Here is an 18,730-nt window from a genome sequence, read left to right as displayed (position 1 = left end):
CCTGTTCTTGGCTGCTCAGCTTGTCTTATCTTTCCAGAGGTCATCCTGACTGCCTTTGTTAATTGCTTACGGTGGTGAGATGGTTTTACCTCTTACAGTGGCTCCCCTGGGACAACCCTGGGAAGGGCCCAGATACTACATCCCTTCTGAGTCCAGAATTTGTGTTCCACATCCACCTTTGTGCCCCTGTGCTCTTCCATTTGTGTGGAGATGAGCATGGGAGGAGTCATGTAAGGTATTATTTGGACTCCCCCTGAGGTGCAGATAGACTCCACAACTCAGAAAGTCATGAAGTAGATATGCTTTTATTTTAGCTGGGGTGCATGGTGGGGTAGCTCCTCCGAAAGCATGCCCACTGTCAGTAGCACTTCACTTGGTTTATATCAGGTTACAGGTTACATATGCATGAAGTTACACAATGCCCCTATACATATTCATTATCTATCTCCACTTCATATTATAAGGAGTTCAAAGTTCATTTAAATATGCTCACACAGTGATGCCTGAAACAGGCTACTTGAAACAGAGGCCAAGACAAATAAAAAGTGGACAAACTTATTCAAGGCCTTCAAGGTACATTCGGGCAAGCAAAGCCCCCTCGGGGACTACACCAAAAGTGGATGCCCGAGGTCACGAGCTCTTCCCCTTTTATAAGTTTTGTCTTATTAGCATATTGGTCCCTAATTCTCCAATCACACCTTCAGGTGATGATACTGACTGACCCTGGGCCCTGCTTCCCCTTTCCACCGTTGTTTACATATTTCCAGGCCCTAGGGTAACGAAGATGCCCTTGAGTCTCTATCCAGAGAGCTTTGTTTTGGTTAAATGTGTTGAGAATAGAAGTTTTCAGCATTTTGTAAGAGCACAGAACTACACCAAGTTACAGACACATGAAGAGGGAAAAACCTGAAATTATTAACGTATCAGCAGGCGCAGCGTCACTTAATTGAGTCAGTAGTCTTCGAGGGGTGTATGATAAAGTAACCAGAGTATTCCTCAGGATGAACTCTTCACCTTGCCTCCTTGCGCATGCTCCCTGAGTTTCTGGTTTAAGTCCAAACCCTAGAACTAACTCAAGCTGGTTCCAGGGTCCAAAAGCAGGATATCTGGTCATGGTTGTTTTACTCTTATCAATAGTCTTGCATTCCTCTTTACATCCTCCCCTTCAGCTTGGCAAGAGCAAAAACCTTTAAACAAGCAATATATTGTTTTAGCAAGTAGCTTCTAGTAAATCATTATCTAACTTCTGGCTTCTTAAATAAGTTCCAGGTTATTATTCAGTTTCTAGCTCACCTAAATTAGTAACTTCCAGCCTCCCTAAATTGCCCCCACTCCACCATTGTCTCCCTGTGTTCTTTTGTGGATGCACAGGCAAGCTTTTATCACAGAACCTAACAGTGTTACAGATGAGTGTTTGAGATCGCTTAAAAAATCATTGACAAGGGTATCAGCAAAAGCCAGATTTAATATTAAGTGATAGCACAACAGAGTTGTTGGCAAGATTCACTCTACTACTTACAGGACAGTTAAGGCACACCTAGGAAAAACAAGCAACAACAAAACCAAAAAAAGTCTAGGCAATCAAAACAGAAATGAGCTGAGAACAATCTAGGGTGTGGGTGTGTGGGTGTGTGTGTTTAGGTGTGTGTGTTTAGGTGTGTGTGACAAAAGGACAGTGAGGGCAAGGATAAAAAGGAACACGGCCTAAAAGCTTAACAGCACTCAAACTTAACAGTACTTCTACCTTAAACTTAATAATTTATCAAAGGAACAACATTTAACATACCTAACTTATACCTTAAACTTGATTTATAATTTAACCTTAACAATTTAAAAGAGGAATAACACTTAACAGCATTTAACCTAAGACTTAACCTTACTTACAGGCCTGACTTACTTAGATATCCAAGGTACTTAAACATCTAAGAAAGCTGCATTTCTCACAGATTGCTATACCATATGTGCACGTGCATGCACCCAGACAGAAAGAGTCAGTGCAAGCAAGGTACCTGTGAAAAATTCCCCTCAGAGGTCAGTGAAATACTCACTTAGGATGCCTTTGCATGTCCCGATAGGTGAAGGGTCAGGCCTTGAGGAGTGAGGGTATCAGCCCAGGACTTGTCGTTGTTCGGCGATCCTCAAAGTATAGCAAACTTGGGAGTTTGCTAGCTCAGAGAGGCGGCCCCCTCAAAGGGAGGTTGCTGGTTGCAGCCCCCCGTAGTCCAGGAGAGCTCAAAGGGTCTTATTTAGGATTGCTGTTTATAGGGTTGCAAGACAATGGGCTTTAGTCATAACAGTGTTTCATCTGACCACAGTTTGGGTCAGCACTTTCTTTGAAAGTGTGAGAACAGGAATGTTACACCATTCAGGCAAGAAAAATATTTTCCAAGGCTGTTCATAAGGAAAACAGGAGCTCGTTTGACAGCAGCAGTTCCTAGGAGCAGACAGTGTTTCTGATAAACTCAAGAAGATCTCAGCCCAGGTGCTGTTTTTTCAAGGCCGAGGCCTAACAAGCATTTCTCAGATCTCAGTGCTGCCTCCAAATCTTTTATCAGGTTCTTATTAATTTTTGTTTCCATTTCATTCTGGGAAAAATAGAAAAAACAGTTTGAATGACAAAAGCACATTTACTTTGTAAAATATTTCTTTATTTTAGGAGGAGCTTTGATTATGAAGAAGCCCAAAGTTTTCTTTTATAAAAGCAAATTGGTGCATAGAGCAAAAAATTAGAAACTAATGTTTAAAAAAAGAATGGAGGGAGGAACTATTTGTAGTTTTTTGGACCTAGTTTAGTTTTTAAAGGAAAAAAAGTAGGAACATGGTTTTCACCTTTTTAAGAATCAAGCCTTCAAGAGTACAGATGAACACAATCAGAAACCCTATTTTCACTGAAATCAGCTGAAATCAGCTGAAATCAGCTGAAATCAGCTGAAATCAGCTGAAATCACTGAAATCAGATTTTTACCAGCTCAGTAGCTAGAGGTCCTGGGTATAGTCCTCAGCAAATCCATCTTCTGACAAGATATTTCAGTGCTCCAAGGCTCTTACTAGGGATTCCAAAACTGAGTGGCTTAATGGTTAAACAGCCTTTTCCCCACTGTTATCAAATCATATATAGAGCTGTGATTGACTGCTTGATGACAAGTTTTATGTGGATGTCTAGTTAGGCTGATTACTTGCATTGCTTAATTATAAGGTACATAGGACTTTGAACTGAAGTAGTTAGACAATTTTCATGTAAAGATAAGAAGTGACTAGTGCTGTCACCCCCCACCCTGCTTCCAGTGGAAACCCTGTCCCTCACAACTGGCTGCATATCTCACTTCCCCCAGAAGTCACTTTTTCTTTTGGGTCTGTGTGAGTCGACACAGGCAGGCAACTGGAACAACCACAAACCCACTGCTAAAACACAAAAAGTAAATTTATTTCCATTACCTCACCAACCGGGGGATCCCTGAAGCAACAGCCAGGCAGAGGCACACAAGCAGACACAGGCACTGTTAAACTTGGTCCACGATGGAGGATCACTGGCTACTGTTCACACCGGTTTATCAAGACTTGTTCCCAGCTACAAGGTCACTTGACAGATTTACAACCCCTCTCACCAGTCTTCTGCTTTTTAACCCATTCCTCCCAACACAGTCTGTACTGGATTTGCGAGGCAAGGTTTTGGCAGCAGAGGAGGAGGGGGATAGAGGAGTGATTTCTATGAGAAGATGCCAGAAATTTCTCCATGTCCAAAGGAGCCAGTACCAGCCAAGATGAACCTATTGCTGGCCAAAGCTGAGCCAATGAGTGATGTTGGTAGTGCCTCTGTGATAGCATATTTAAGAAAGGGAAAAAAACCTGCTGTGCAACAGCAGCCAGAAAAGCGGAGTGAGAAAATCTGAGAGAAACAACCCTGCAGACACCAAGGTCAGTGAAGAAGGAGGGGGAGGAGGTGCTCCAGGCACCAGAGCAGAGATTCACCTGGAGCCTGTGGTGAAGATCATGGTGATACCTTAAATCGCGAGTAAAAAATTTTTAGACACAGACACACAGTATAGGAAAAGGGTATTACCTTGGTTTAATAGGATCCCAGATGCACACTGACGAAAAAAGCCCCGACGATATCCCTCGTATACAATTTATGGACAGCCTAGATTAGAATATCTATCTAAAAGTCTCCAATAAGAAGTCCAACAAATGAAATAATTGCCCCCTTATTAAAATTACCTCCCCCCAAAAAGGTTAAAACTTAGTTTACAAAAGCATGTCTCAGTGATGGGGCCCTGTTCAAGGTTGGTGCCTCATGCTTTGGAGATTGTGGGGTTTGTTTCGTCTTCTCCAAAGAATTCTGAGCAGGGCAAGGGTACTAGGGTGATAAACATGTAGGGTTAAGATACAGGGAGTAAAAACTACAGGAATGGGGAAGGGTAAAAGGATATATATAAAGAGAGTATAAAAGTAAAATGAAAAAGGACAAAAAACCCATCAGGCATCATTTCCCCCCTTTTTGGAGACTAACAAGCTTTTACCTTGTTTAGTCTCTAAACTACCTACAACATTGGTTTACACAACTAGCTATGGCAAAAATAATAACTACAATTACAATAATTATAAATGTTTCTTTCACCCAGGCCCAGTCTGGCAACCATGAAGTGAGGGCATGGAAGATTTGGTCAAATTTCAAGGTGTAATTTCTTGAACCCACTTCATGTAGAATTTGAGTTCTCCTCTAAATTTCTTCCAAATCCTCTCTGATTCTCCCATCCTGGTCCACAAAGGAACAACAGCTGCCGTTAATAATATCGCACACCCCTTCATGAGCGCCGAGCAAGAATTTGAGAGCTATCCTGTACTGTGTCATTGCCCTTGACAGGCCATGGACTTCTTCTTGCAAAGCTATAATTGCATCAGCAGTATGTTTTTCAATATTTTCAATAACACTCGATATATTCATGATTGCCCTTTCCAATTCAACTATCCCATAAGAGGGAAGGAGGGCTCTCACTATACTATGGAATACTGTGGGACGTTCAATGAGGGGATTGAGTTCTTTTCCCCCTCCTATGTGGTTTTTTAATTTGGTCAAATATTGTTATATTTGGGATTACAGCCCCGAGGGCACAGGCCTGATCTTTATCTACAGGTAGAATTTTCCAGGCCTTATCATCACATATCCAATACACTCTCGTCCCAAAAGGCAGAGCCAATCTCCATCCCAGCAACCTCATTTTTGTTACAGATCTTGGGTTAAGTATTTCTCTGAAGTTGGTCTTATGACAATATGGTGGAAGAACGGCCTTTCCTGTAGCATTCATGAGCACGCAGCGAACTGTATAGTTCTTACATTCCATCAGGCTGCTCAGGGGTATAGGAGGCAGCAAGGTGGTATTGGGCCTGATCCGTTGCCACCTTTCTGTATGTTCCTCTTCCATTGCAATACCAATCAATGACCATTTCCCCTTCCCATTTAGAGGTGGTAACTGAGTACAGATCCAGCAATTGCTCATATTAAGAGCTTTGGATACATTTTGCACCACAGTATTGTGCAACTCTTGGGCTGAGCCCTAAGTCATGGTTACCAGTTGGAAAAACAGCATACATGTAAAGAACAATTTAACCATCATCTTGATTTGTATCAGTCTCTGTTTTCTCGGTGGTCTCAGGAGCAGAAGCTTTCTTCACTCTGGAATAGTGGATCCACGGTCCCTTCCCAGCAACCTTGACAGCAGTGAGGGTAGTCAACAAGACTTGGAATGGTCCCTTCCACTTGGGTTGCAAGGGGTCACTGCCCCACCACTTGATGTAGACCCAGTCTCCAGGCTGAAACAGGTGGACAGGGATGTCCAATCCTATAGGCTTGGACAGGACAACGAATCTCTGAAGTTTCTGCAAAGTGGAACTCAAAGCCATTAAGTATTTCTGTAAATCAATTTTTCCCCTCATGTGAATTTCACCTGGAATGTGTGGAACTTGATATGGTCTGCCATATAGAATTTCATAGGGACTTATATTGTCCCTCCACCTTGGTTGTATGTGGACTCTCAGTAAGGCTATAGGCAAAGCCTGAACCCATGTCATAGATGTTTCTTGGCAAATTTTTCCAATCTGGGTTTTGAGGGTTCCATTTATACATTCAACCTTGCCACTTGCTTGGAGCCTGTATGGTGTATGCAGGTCCCAAGTAAGTCCCAGGATCTTGCTAACTTCCCCGACCACTGTTGCAATAAAATGTGGTCCCCTATCTGATGACATCCCCAAGGGAACCCCAAACCTTGGAATTATATGATTGAGCAAGGTTTTTACTACCTCTTTTGCTAAATTGGTGCGACAGGGATAAGCTTCAGGCCATCCACTGAATGTATCAACCAATACCAATACATATTTGTATCCTTCCTTCCGTGGCATTTCAGCAAAATCTATTTGGCAGTAATCTCCCAGGAGATGCCCTGTCTTGATCACTCCTAACACTACTCTTTTAGTTGTGTCAGGGTTGTTTTTGCAGCATGTTTCACACTTGCTTGTTACAGACTGCACGATATCAGTCATTCTTCTCCCTATCACTACTTTCTTTAGATGTTTTAAAAGGTTTCCGTTTTCCAGTGTGTACTCTCATGTTCTCTTTGTGCTATTTCTCGAAGGATCGGGGGTGGGACTACAACCTGGCCTATGGATGTAACAGCCCACCGACCCTCCTTAATTTCAGCCTTAAGAGATTTAATTAACTTTTGGTCACTCTGATCATATTTTGGAGCAAACCCTGTCAGATCTACTTCTTTCTGTGGCACTACTGCAAAAATGCCTTTTTCTGCTATCTCTCTTGCCATTTCATCAGCAAAGCGATTTCCCACTTCAGGAGTTGTCTTCCCCTTTTGATGACTTTTGCAGTGCATGACAGCTACTTCTGTAGGTTTCCAGATGCTCTGCAGGAGTGCTAGGATTTGTATGGCATGTTTAATGCCATTACCTTGAGCAGTCAGCAGGCCACGTTCTTTCCAAATAGCTCCATGGGCATGAACAACACTGAATGCATATTTGGAATCAGTCCATATATTTACCTTCTTTCCCTCGCTCAGTTCTAGTGCTCTGGTCCGTGCAATCAGTTCAGCTTTCTGTAATGATACACCTGAAGGCAAGGCCTTTGCCTCAATTACTTCATCTATGGTGGTCACTGCGTAGCCTGTCATACGCTTACTGTTTCATATGAAACTGCTCCCATCAGTAAAAAGTTCCCAATCTGGATTCTCCAGAGGCACATCCTTCAGGTCTGGTCTACTGGAGTAGGTTTCTTCTATTGTCTGCAAACAGTCATGCTCAGGCACGTTATCGAGCAGTGTGGATGACAAAAAAATTGCAGGGTTTACAACAGATGTTGTTTTTAGAGTGACATCGTCCTGTTCCAACAATACAGCCTGGTATTTAAGCATTCTGCTAGGGGATAACCAGTGTCCCCCCTTTTGCTCCAGCACAGAAATCACGGCGTGGGGTACATACTTGACAATGTGCTGCCCAAGGGTGAATTTCCGAGCCTCCTGTATTAGGATGACAGTTGCTGCCTCGGCTTTCAGACACCCTGGCTACCCTTGGCTAACATTGTCTAGCTGTTTTGAAAAATAGGCCACAGCTCTTCGCTGATCCCCAAGATATTGTGCTAGCACCCCAAGAGCTACATTCTGCCACTCGTATGTAAACAGTTCGAAGGGCTTTATTAAATCTGGCAGCCCTAAAGCTGGAGCAGACATCAAGGAATGTTTTAATTGTTTAAAGGCAGCTTTCGCTTTCTCTGTTCAGTTAATGGTTCCCTTTTCAGCTGTCTTAAGGGTTTCATACAGAGGCTCTACTAGTATTCCATACCTTGCCACCCAAAGTCGACACCAACCTACCATGCCGAGGAAAGCTTGCATTTCTCTCACCGTGTGGGTCTCTGGAAGCCGACAGATACCTTCTTTCCGTTCTCTGCTAAGTTGTTGATGACCACGGAAGATTTCCAGCCCCAGGTATACTACAGTTTCTTTGGCAACCTGTGCCTTTTCCTTTGAGACTCGGTATCCGCCCATGCTCAAAAAATTCAAAAGACTTACAGTGAGTTGGATGCAGTCATCTCGTGTTTTTGCTGCGATCAGGATGTCATCAACATATTGAAGGATTTCTCCTTTTGATTCTTGTTTTTTCCAGTCCTCCAGTTCCTTTGATAGCTGGTGTCCAAATATTGTTGGGCTGTTCTTGAACCGTTGGGGTAGCACTTGTCCAGGTTAGTCGAGTCTTTCTTCCTGTCTCAGGATTCTCCCACTCAAAAGCAAAAAATTCCTGGCTATCTTTGTGGATTGGAATAGAGAAAAAGGCATCTTTGAGATCTAAGACTGAGAACCACCCTAATTCATTTGTTAGCGTGGTCAGAAAGGTGTAGGGATTTGGTACAACTGAATGTATGTCCTCTGTAATTTTGATGATTGCCCTCAAATCCTGCACTAGCCTGTAACTCTTACCAGCAGCCTTCCTTACTGGCAGGATGGGTGTGTTGTATTTGGACTCACATTCCACTAGCAACCCGAATTTGAGAAATTTCTCAATTACAGGTGCTAGTCCCCTACGACTTTCTAATTTCAGAGGGTATTGTTTCTGCCTTACAGGTGTTGCTCCCGCTTTGAGTGCAATACTCACAGGTTCAGCTCTTTTGGATCTCCCGGGAAAATCACTGGCTCATACTATTGGAATAACTGCATCCTCAACTTCTTTAGGAATTTCTCCACAACATTCCTGGATAAGAATAGTAGCTGCTTCGACAAATTTAGATTCAGGAATCATAACTTTCACTCCCTCTTCCTTGGAAAATTTAATTTCTGCCTCCAATTTTTCCAATAAATCTCGGTCAAATAATGGTTTTGGAGAATTTGGCATATTTTAAAATTGATGAGTCATCCATTGTTTCCCCAGTTTAAATCTAAAAGGTTGAAAGAAAGGCCTTGTTTCACTTACCCCCGTGGCACCAATTACATCTACAGTATCTTGACTCAGTTTCCCCTTTAAAGCATTTAACACAGAATATGTTGCCCCCGTATCAACCAAAAATTCAACATCATCTTTCCCCAGCTTAATTATAACCAAAGGCTCCGCTGGGGTGGATAATGCCTTTGGTCCCCGTCAATTCCCATCCACAGCTAATTGAGAAGATGAGGGTGTCTCTTTCACCCACATTGGACACTCGTTCTTCCAGTGTCCCTTCTTCTTGCAGATGGCACGCTGGTCCTTGGCTAGAGGAGGGTGAGGCAGACCCTTTCTTTTCCCCTGACTGTTGCGGTTTAGAGGATGTTACAGCAGACTTTACCCTAGAGCTTCTCTACCCAGCCCGGTTCAGCGCCTCAGTGCTCCAAACCCTCTGTCCCAGGGCTGGACACTGCACTCTCACCGGCCGGGGAGCCATAAGGCTAGCTCTGGTTCGTCTGCTTCCACAACCGGCGGTGATAAAGGAGGCGAGGAGGGTCTATGCGTTGTGTCCATGGAAGATGTTTATTCACATGGTGCAGCAGAGGCCAACGACCTCCCCGAGGCAGAGATGCCTCGAGGGCGAAGGCCTCACATGCACAGCCACATATGGAGCATAGACACACGCGGAGCATAGACGGCAAGATGGCAGAGGGTAAGGGGTTTTATAGGGAAACAGAGAGGAGCAGGGACAGCACACAGGCCCAGTGACCTCTGGGTACAGGGGAGGTACAGGGGCGGAGTTAGGAGTACAGGAACCAATAGGGGAAACCCGAGGGAGTGGCCAGGGCCACGTGGGGTTAGGGTACAGGAACCAATAGGGAAAACTGGGGGCGTGGCTAGGACTATGTGGAGTAGGGAAGGCAGGACAATAGGTGACAAGTACAGTCGTTAAGAAAGGGGTGTGGGGAACTTGCAGCCATTATCACAATACCTGACCCTGTTTCTTCTTGTAGTGGGGTTTACCAGTATCCTTATCTGTTGAATCCCTATTTTGATATACTTTCTAGGCCGCATTCAACAACTTATTTATGTCATACTCATCCAATTTTTGCAGCTTTTTCCTTATATCAGGTGTAGATTGGCCTACAAATATGTAGGCTAAATGAGATTGCTGCAATGGGGAATCCAAGTCCAAATTTGTGTATTTCTGTGCAGCCTCTTTGAGCCTGTTCAGAAAATCTGTGGGGGTCTCATTTATACCTTGCCTAATTTCGTATATTTTGGCCCAATTAATTGCTTTAGGAATAGCACATTTTAGTCCAATAACTATCTACTTTTGATACTGTTTTAATTTGACCATTTCCTCTGGCACATTGTGATCCCACCCTGGATCTATCAGAGGAAAAATATTACCAACAGGTCCTTGAATGGTTCCAGCTGCAATTTGAGTTTCCACAGCATTTACAGCAGCCTTGATAACAATCTCCTTTTCTGTACTATTCAGTATTTCATCTAACATTACATTTAGGTCACTCCAATCTGGGTTTTGTGCCTTGATAGCTAATTCAAACCTCATGGCTACTTTCTCTGGGTTGTCTCTGTATGTTCCGACTGACTCTTTCAATTGTCGGAGTTCTCCGAGGGAGAAAGGAGTTTTGATATAAACCATCCCTTGATTCCCAACAGCCTGCCTTAGAGGTACTTCCAGGGCAGGTTCTTCTTCCTTCCTTGATTCATCTCTCTTAGATCTAGTACGTTTTGCTACCAGACTGGCAGCTCCGATAGCTTCCCGGGCTATTTTCCCCCTCTTCTTCCCAGCAGGTTTGCTGCATGCAGCTTCAGCCGCGGTTTCCCCTTCCTCTTCCAAGCTATCTACATCTACACTGGATTCCTCTGACTCACGCTTGATTTGGATTTTTTCCCTCTCAGCCCTAGTTGAGTGGCGCAGAGTATGCCGCCCACCGCTACCCCTTCCCCGGTCTGGGAGGGGCCAGCGGCAGATGTGCTTCCCTCTCCGTCCCAATCCACCCCGGTTTCGCTCTTGCCTCCGCCCCTGTCCCCGCCTTTGCCTCCACCCCTGTCCCTGCCTTTGCCTCTACCCCTGTCTCCACCCCTGCCTCCACCCCTGTCTCCACCTTTGTCTCCGCCCCTGCTCCCGCCCTCAGGGCAGCGGGCGGGTGGGGATCGCTCTGCTCCCGCTCCGCCCTCATCTTCATCGTCAGAACGATCGGGGGGATGGCGGCAGTGGAGGAGTCCACACCTCCTCTGTTCTCCGTGCTGTATCAAGTAAGTGAAGGGGGGGGCAGACAGCCAGAATGGCGGTGGGGGAGGAGGAGGAGGAGGAGGAGGAGGAAGAGGAAGAGGGGGGAGGAGAGGGGGCACCGGCCCCTGTTGCAGATGGTGTGATGCCCCCCTGCGTAAAGCTGGTGCCACCAAATCTGTGTCTGTCATGTCTATCTTCTCATCTTTCGTCGGAGGCTGTTTCTATCTTTTTTCTTTTCTAATTTTTGTAAAGCCATCTCAAAGCGGTTTTTTTTCATTTGCTTATAAGCTTCTTCTTGATTTAGAAATATAGAAAACAATTCTGCATATCTTAACTCCTTAAACCTGCCCTGAACTCGGAGTTCTACGAGTAACTTTGTAATAAGTTCATTATCCAAACTGCCCAACCGAGGCCGTTTACTCCCCCGCTCCAGTTTCAATACAGGCCACACCCACAGCGAGAGTCTGGTTAATTCGCCGGAATGTAAAGCAGCGCTTCTTACTGTCAGCAGATTCCAGTTTTTCAAAATCAAACCCAGCGGGGAATCCTGCGGGATTTTTGGGTTGGTAGATAACACACCACCCATATCTTATAAACAGAAAGAAACAGTAGGAAAAGGTTCCTAACCTATAGATCAGCACAGAACCAGCAGAGCAAAGAAAGCAAGCCTGAAAACCACACGTGTTCAGCTTCGAAACCCTGGCAGGATTCGAACTTCGGTAGTTGAACCCACAACCCAACCCGTGGGCCACAGCCCCCTCTGAGCCACAGTCCCCCCGTGAGCCCTATGTGTCTCGCTGTGAGTAATAGCGAAGGGAGTCCCCTTCTCCTCACAACCCCCCCCTGCGGGAGCGGAGTAATTAAAAAAAACCCCCCTTTTATGGCCCCCTCTGGCCACGCTCCCACCCTTGGAGATCTCCCCAGATGCTAGCTAGCCATAAAACCATAAAAAACTCCTTTGATCTTACCTCTCCAGCTGTGTTTCTGCGGTAGGTTCTTTGGAAAACTCCACTTTTCAATCCTGGACCTCCGCTTCCCTCCCGTAGTGCCGGCAAGTGGGGGGATACAGCGGGGTGTTTCTCGGTCCAAAATCAGAACTCGTGGTTCCTTCTCCTCCTGCCTGGCTCGCCAGAACTGATGCCTTAAATCGCTAGTAAAAAATTTTTAGATGCAGACATACAGTATAGGAAAAGGGTATTACCAGATGCACACCAACAAAAAAAGCCCCGACGATGGGGCCCTGTTCAAGGTTGGTGCCTCATGCTTTGGAGATTGTGGGGTTTGTTTCGTCTTCTCCAAAGAATTCTGAGCAGGGCAAGGGTACTAGGGTGATAAACATGTAGGGTTAAGATACAGGGAGTAAAAACTACAGGAATGGGGAAGGGTAAAAGGATATATATAAAGAGAGTATAAAAGTAAAATGAAAAAGGACAAAAACCCATCAGGCATCAATGGTAATGCAGGTTGTCCCTCTGCAGCCCATGGAGGTTCACAGTGGAGAAAATATCCACATGCAGACTGTGGAGGATCCCAAGCTAGAGCTGGTGGATGTGCTCCTAAGGAAGCAGTGACCCTGTGGAAAGTCCATGCAGGAGCAGGTTTTCTGGCAGGTCCTGTGGCCCCGTGAGGCACCCTTGCTGGAAAAGTCCATTCCTGAAGGACTGTAGGAGTAGGTAGGAGAGTTGAGAGTGAAATTGAGCCTGGAAAGAAGGGAAGGGTGGGTATTGTCAGATTTGTTCTTATTTCTCATTACCCTACTGATGTGATTGGTCATAAATCAAATTAATCTTTTCCAAATTGGAGTCTCTTTTGCCTGGGATGGTAATTGGTGAGTGATCTCTCCCTGTCCTTATTTTGACCCATGAGCCTTTCATGATGTTTTGTCTCCCCTGTGCAACTGAGGAGGTGGCTTGATAAAGTGGCCACACCACAGGAAAAATTTGAAAACAGAAAGGTTTTATAACCTCAGCGAGAAAACAAATTTCGAACAAAGAACAAATTAAAGGACTCTTCAAGCCTATTAGCTGGCAATGAACAAGTAACACAATATATCTTAAATATTCAACAAATTATAAAACCGGATCAGAATCAGGCCCAATTAGAACAACCAATACTGCTACAGAGATCACTACATACCTTTTCCCTAGAGAATAAAGGTACATAAATAGAAAAATGGATTGTCTCCAACATGGGAAGAAACATATCTTGTATTACGAACCTCTATTTCTGTTGTAAAGCTGAAGGATAAAGGTTCCTGGATTCATCACTCCCATGTAAAAAAAAAGACCAGACAGTAAAAAAAAGATCTTATGACAGAAACACCTAATATTTAAAAATATGCCTTCACCTCTTCCAAGCCCAGAAGTGATGCATCCCAAAAAGGAGGTGTCTTGCGGTGATTTTATGATGGTACTCTATTCCTGATAGTCTGCTTTATGCCCAGAAATGGGTCCCGTAGCTTTAAGCTGGGTCCAGGGGAGGGGCTGGAGCTGGGGAACTCTGGTGCCGAGCTTGGTTCAAACTCTCACTCCCTTGTGCTCAGCTTGTGGCGCAGATGGGTTACATTGTCGCTTTTAGCTAGCTTGGGTTTTGTTAGCTTAGGCAAGAAGTTTTTCCCTGGACTGCAGTAGCAATTCTTTGGTGGCTTCTGTTGTTTTTTCTGGAACTGTTCGGATTAGCTTTGGTCTGAGAATCAGACCACTGGTGGAAGCCGGTCAGTGGGGACCGGCGGAGAAGCCGCAGGGACACCCCATCTTGGCCCAGACCCTGGGAGAAGGTGAGCCAATGAAAGAAAGGACTCTAAATCCCCAGCTTTGTCTGTTGCAAGGAGGAGAACAACATGTGAGTTCACCAGGTTTCCAGCTGTTTTCTTTCCCCTGAGCTGCTGCCTGGACTCTTCTTCCTCCCCTGAGACAAAGGCTATCCTCCATTTTTTTCTTTCTCTCCACGTGGCAGTTTTTTGAGTTTTTATGTTTTGGATGGTTTTTTCTCTTCCCCTGGAATTTTTGGGGTTTTTTTCTGCTGTGGGTGGGCATGCGTGTGTGTGTGGGGGTAGGGTAAGGTTCTGAGTTTAATATCTAACAGTTATTAATTTTTTCTCCTGTGCGGACACCTGGCTTTCCAAATAAACATTTTTTTCACTTTCATCTACTAAAAATTAATTTCGTATTGGAGGGAAAGTATTGCTGAAACCCTTTTCTTTTAAGGAAATACTCATTCCAAAGCATTTTTTCCTAAAACTGTCTCTAAACCAAGACAGGAGGAAGTTAAGTAAAAATAGCAGGAGGTATGTGCGGGTGAAAAAGGAGCTCCTGGGCAAAGTCAAACACAAAAAGGAAGCTTACAGAGGGTGGAAGCAAGGACAGGAAGCCTGGGAGGAACACAGAGAGATTGTTCAAGCAGCCAGGGATCAGGGTGGGAAAGCTAAAGCCCTGACAGAATTAAATATGGCCAGGAGTGTCAAGAGCAACAAGAAAAACTTCTATAGGTACATTGGTGATAAAAGAAAGACTAGGAAAAATGTGAGCATTCTCCAAAGAAAATGGGAGACCTGGTTACCCAGGATATGGAGAAGGCTGAGGTACTCAATGACATTTTTGCCTCAGTCTTCACCAGCAAGTGTTCCTGTCACACTGCTCAAGTTGCAGAAGGTGAAAGCACGGACTAGGAGAATAAAGAACTATCTCTTGTAGGAGAAGATCAGGTTCAAGACCATCTAAAGATGCATTCAAGTCCTTCATCCAGATCACTGATAAAATATTGAACAGAACTGGCCCTAGAATCAAGCCCTGAGGAACACTGCTGGTGACTGATTGCTGTAGTGGTGGATGAGACCACCTCGGGAACTGCTAGGGAGCCGAGTGGTCCCAGTACAGCAGGATTTCGCTGGTGGGAGAAATCCTAGTCTGAGTACACCCTCTTGAGAACACGATGGTCCCTCCCCAGATTATGTAAATCCCCCTGGCTGTAACCTAACCCCTGACTCCTTCCCTCCCTTCTCCCCATTGGTTGTGGTGTTCCCCCCCACCTCCTCTCCCCTGACCCTCAGAGGATCCCTATATCTAGGGACACCTGGGGTCTCCTCTTTCTCTTTCACCCTGGAACCCTTCAGAATAAACCTCTGGAACATCCAGCTGACTGAGCGCTCTGAGTTCTTTGTCTCTGGTAACGCATGAGCTATCCAGCTCTCTGGGTGAGTGAGAATCTGTGCCTTACACTGGCTCGGGTGTGAGAAGGGTCTTTCTGTACAGCACCAGAGCAGTGCTGGCTGGAGTGATCTCACAATAGCCTCAGAGACACTTTCGGTAAACGCAGAGGCCTGTTCCACCCCTCCTCAACCCACTGCGTTAGATTGCCAGCCAGATGTAGCCCCATTCCTTATAACCCTTTAAGCCCTGCCCTTCAGCTCATCCCATAGCTGGACATTTTGTCCTGAAGGATGCTGTGAGGGACAATATCAAAAGCCTTACTAAAATCTAGAAAAGCTACATCTACCACCTTCCCTTCATCCAGTAAGTGGGTCACCTTACCATAGAAGAATATTGAATTAACTAAATGGGACATTGTTTGTGAACCTCTGCTGACAGGGCCTGATGATAAGCATATTACTCTATGTAATTAGATCCAATCATGTGAGGATCTATCCCTTGCATGCATGATGTGACTGCTGTCACTATTTTAATAGAAAAGTGAAAAATATAGTACTAGGACACTCCCTAGAAGTTTAAGTGCCCCTTTAAGTTGAAACAATCTTGACAAATTGCATGATTCAAGCCTTGTCCCATCAATGCCTTCATAAATATGAAGCAACACTGAAAACATGTATCTGACAACTCTGCTTGTATGAAGCAACAACGGACAATATTATACTGAAACATTGCAACACTTTAAATCCAGCTTCCTTAATTAATTTTTACCTTTATCCCAGAGGATAGAGCGCATAAGGAGAAAAATGGTTTGTCTCCAAAATGGAAAGAACACTATCTTGTTATGAATGGAATGAGAGCTTTTAGACAAGTCCTGCCTTAGGCTCAGATTTCTGTCAGTATCTCTATTTGAGGCAGCCTGCACCCTAAATTGCTCTTGCTCACAAGTTCTTAAGAATGGCCAACTAGGTCGATTATAAAATGAGTTATTTATTGAATAGTCACAAGATTAACAGACAGAAGACTTTAAACACACTATTTACTACACAGGATAAAGCAAAGAAGTACTAGTAGGTATACAGTGCACAATAAGGTAGTGTCTTGCATGGGAGACAGGAGCCTTATGAGTTTCTGCAGTTTGCCAGGCTTCTGGCAACAGGCAGTAATTTCTATCAGGGTAGCTAGCACCCCAAGACTCAGTCTTGTTCGCAAGGTTCTTTGATATTTGGCCGATTAGTCTAATATGATGTAAAATACCATTTATTAGACACAGAAAATAACAAACATACAAACATAGAACAGATTGACATACACACACAATAAAAGCATAATTGCAAAACTATAATAGCTAAAATGCAATTATGGGGTAAATGCGTGCAAAAACTATAAAAATAGCTGAAATGCAAGTTAAGAAAGGTACCTATTCTTATTATTATAAGCTAGCCAGAATAATACAATTTAGGAAACCAATGATCTTACCAAAATCCAATTTTGGTGCTGGGATACATCAGAATCTGCCCTCAATCTTGCAAGAAGTTACCACAGAGCTGCGTCCAGACTCTGGGGAGAGGTGATGCCTTATATGCTGGAAAAAATCTGAGACGCAGACACACAGTATAGGAAAAGGGTATTACCTTGGTTTAATAGGATTCCAGGTGCACCATCACGAAAAGAGCCCCCCAGGTACAACGAGTGTGTCATTTTATGGACTTTGCCAATTAGCATACTTATCTAAAATTTCCCAATAAGAAACTTAACAAATGAAGTAATTGCCCCCTTATTCAAATTACCTCCCCCCAAAAAGGTTACAACTTAGTTTACAAAAACATGTCTCAGGGATGGGGCTCTTCCAAGGTTGGTGCCTCATGTTCTTGAGATTGTGGGGATGTTTCGTCTTTTCCAAAGAATTTTGAACAAGGTTAGAGTACAAGGGTTATAAACATGTGGGGCTAAGATACAGGGAGTGAAAAGTACAGGAATGGGAAAGGGTAAAGAGTATATATAAAAGGGTATAAAAGTATAATGAAAAAGGACAAAAAACCCATCAGGCATCAGAGGCTTTTCCCTCACACTCCCGTATCCATGTAGAAAAGCTTCTACATTTTCTGAAAATCCGTGAGTTTTTATAGGATAAAGTGTGCCTTGTGTGGTCACCAAAAATTGTTGTTTATTTTCTACATTCTCTCTTCATTCCACAATATGAGTTAGGGTAGTGGTTTTAGACTTTTGGGTGCCAACAGATAACCCCGGTTAGGCTGTTAACCTAACTGAGCCATCCATCTTCTGCGACCCAGCAGAGAGAGTGAGAGGAGGGGGGAACGTCCTGCCATAGGTAGCTATATTACAGCCAGCAAAGAAATAATATAGAATAGGAGTCAATGTAACTTAGCACTAAATTGATGATGGAGTACACATAGAGTCCTTTCGCTCAACTTCTGGAAGAGTAGTCACAGAGTTTGTGTCCAAACTTCGGGGAAAAGCCCTGCTTGTTAGTGTGCAGAAGACTTCTGATTTGTGAAAGTTTTGTGTAGCTTTTATAGTTTGTAAAGTGAAGAGTCTGTCAGTCAAAAATTCCAGTTTATCTTCCGACATCTTGCTCTCAAGGGGAGATGTTTACTGTCAGCTGGGGATCGCACCTCCCTGATGCCAGAGATGACTCCTTACCCGGCAGATGTCTGGCCTGGGTTATCTCACCAATTCATGTGAGGGGGAAGATGCCCTGAGCTATGCACCAGCTGATAGGTAGAACAGATAAACTCTTCTGTGCTACACTTGCATGACTAACCACTTTTTCTATAGTAAAAGTAGAGGCTAGCAATTCCTGGATTCATAACTCCTGTGTAAAAACGGCATTCATTCACTACTTCTCATTATCAGGCAGATGTTTAGCCACTTCCAGGAAAGCAGGGCCTCACCACATGTAAATGCTACCTGGGAAGACAAATGCCATAACACCAAATGGCTATCCCTCCTTCTTTCCCACAGCTTTTATTAGGGTCTGGCATCGAGTTAATTTTCTTCACAGGATTCCCTATTTTCATGACCCAGTTATTAAGGTTATTAGAAATGCCTGTCCTAGGTTGCAATATTGATGTAGTTAAGTATTCTATTACCACCAGCTGTGGGCCATTAGCTGCTATCACCCACTCCGGATGACAGGCAATGGGCCATCCGTTAGCTATTATCACTTGCTAATGACCCACCCCGCATGACAGGCAATGGGCCATCAGGGACCCACCGTGTGACTCATGGACTTATCTCATCCCATTGAGAGATGCTCTGCCGAGGAGGGAGGAGCCAGGTGTTCCCACCTGGATATAACCTGGCCTTGGAACTGCCTGAGCTAGCCCTGTCTACTGGGTTCCCAGAGGACAAGAGCTACTACTGGATCTTCAGCTGGAGACTAGACCTT

At 44.3% G+C, this 18,730-nt stretch overlaps 1 long non-coding RNA gene and 1 pseudogene across 1 annotated transcript in view; both read right to left on the bottom strand.

The window, feature by feature from the left end:
* The window catches only part of LOC146425627 (uncharacterized), a 449,835-nt gene that overhangs the window by 426,363 nt on the left and 4,742 nt on the right, over positions 1-18,730 (bottom strand). The gene's annotated exons all lie outside the window — the stretch shown is intronic.
* On the bottom strand, positions 4,106-5,717 carry LOC146425628 (endogenous retrovirus group V member 2 Env polyprotein-like; annotated as a pseudogene).

This window comes from Lichenostomus cassidix, chromosome W, assembly GCF_008360975.1.
Source record: "Lichenostomus cassidix isolate B80296 chromosome W, HeHo_3.0, whole genome shotgun sequence".
NCBI lineage: Eukaryota > Metazoa > Chordata > Aves > Passeriformes > Meliphagidae > Lichenostomus > Lichenostomus cassidix.
This window is presented reverse-complemented; position numbering and strand designations above follow the sequence as displayed.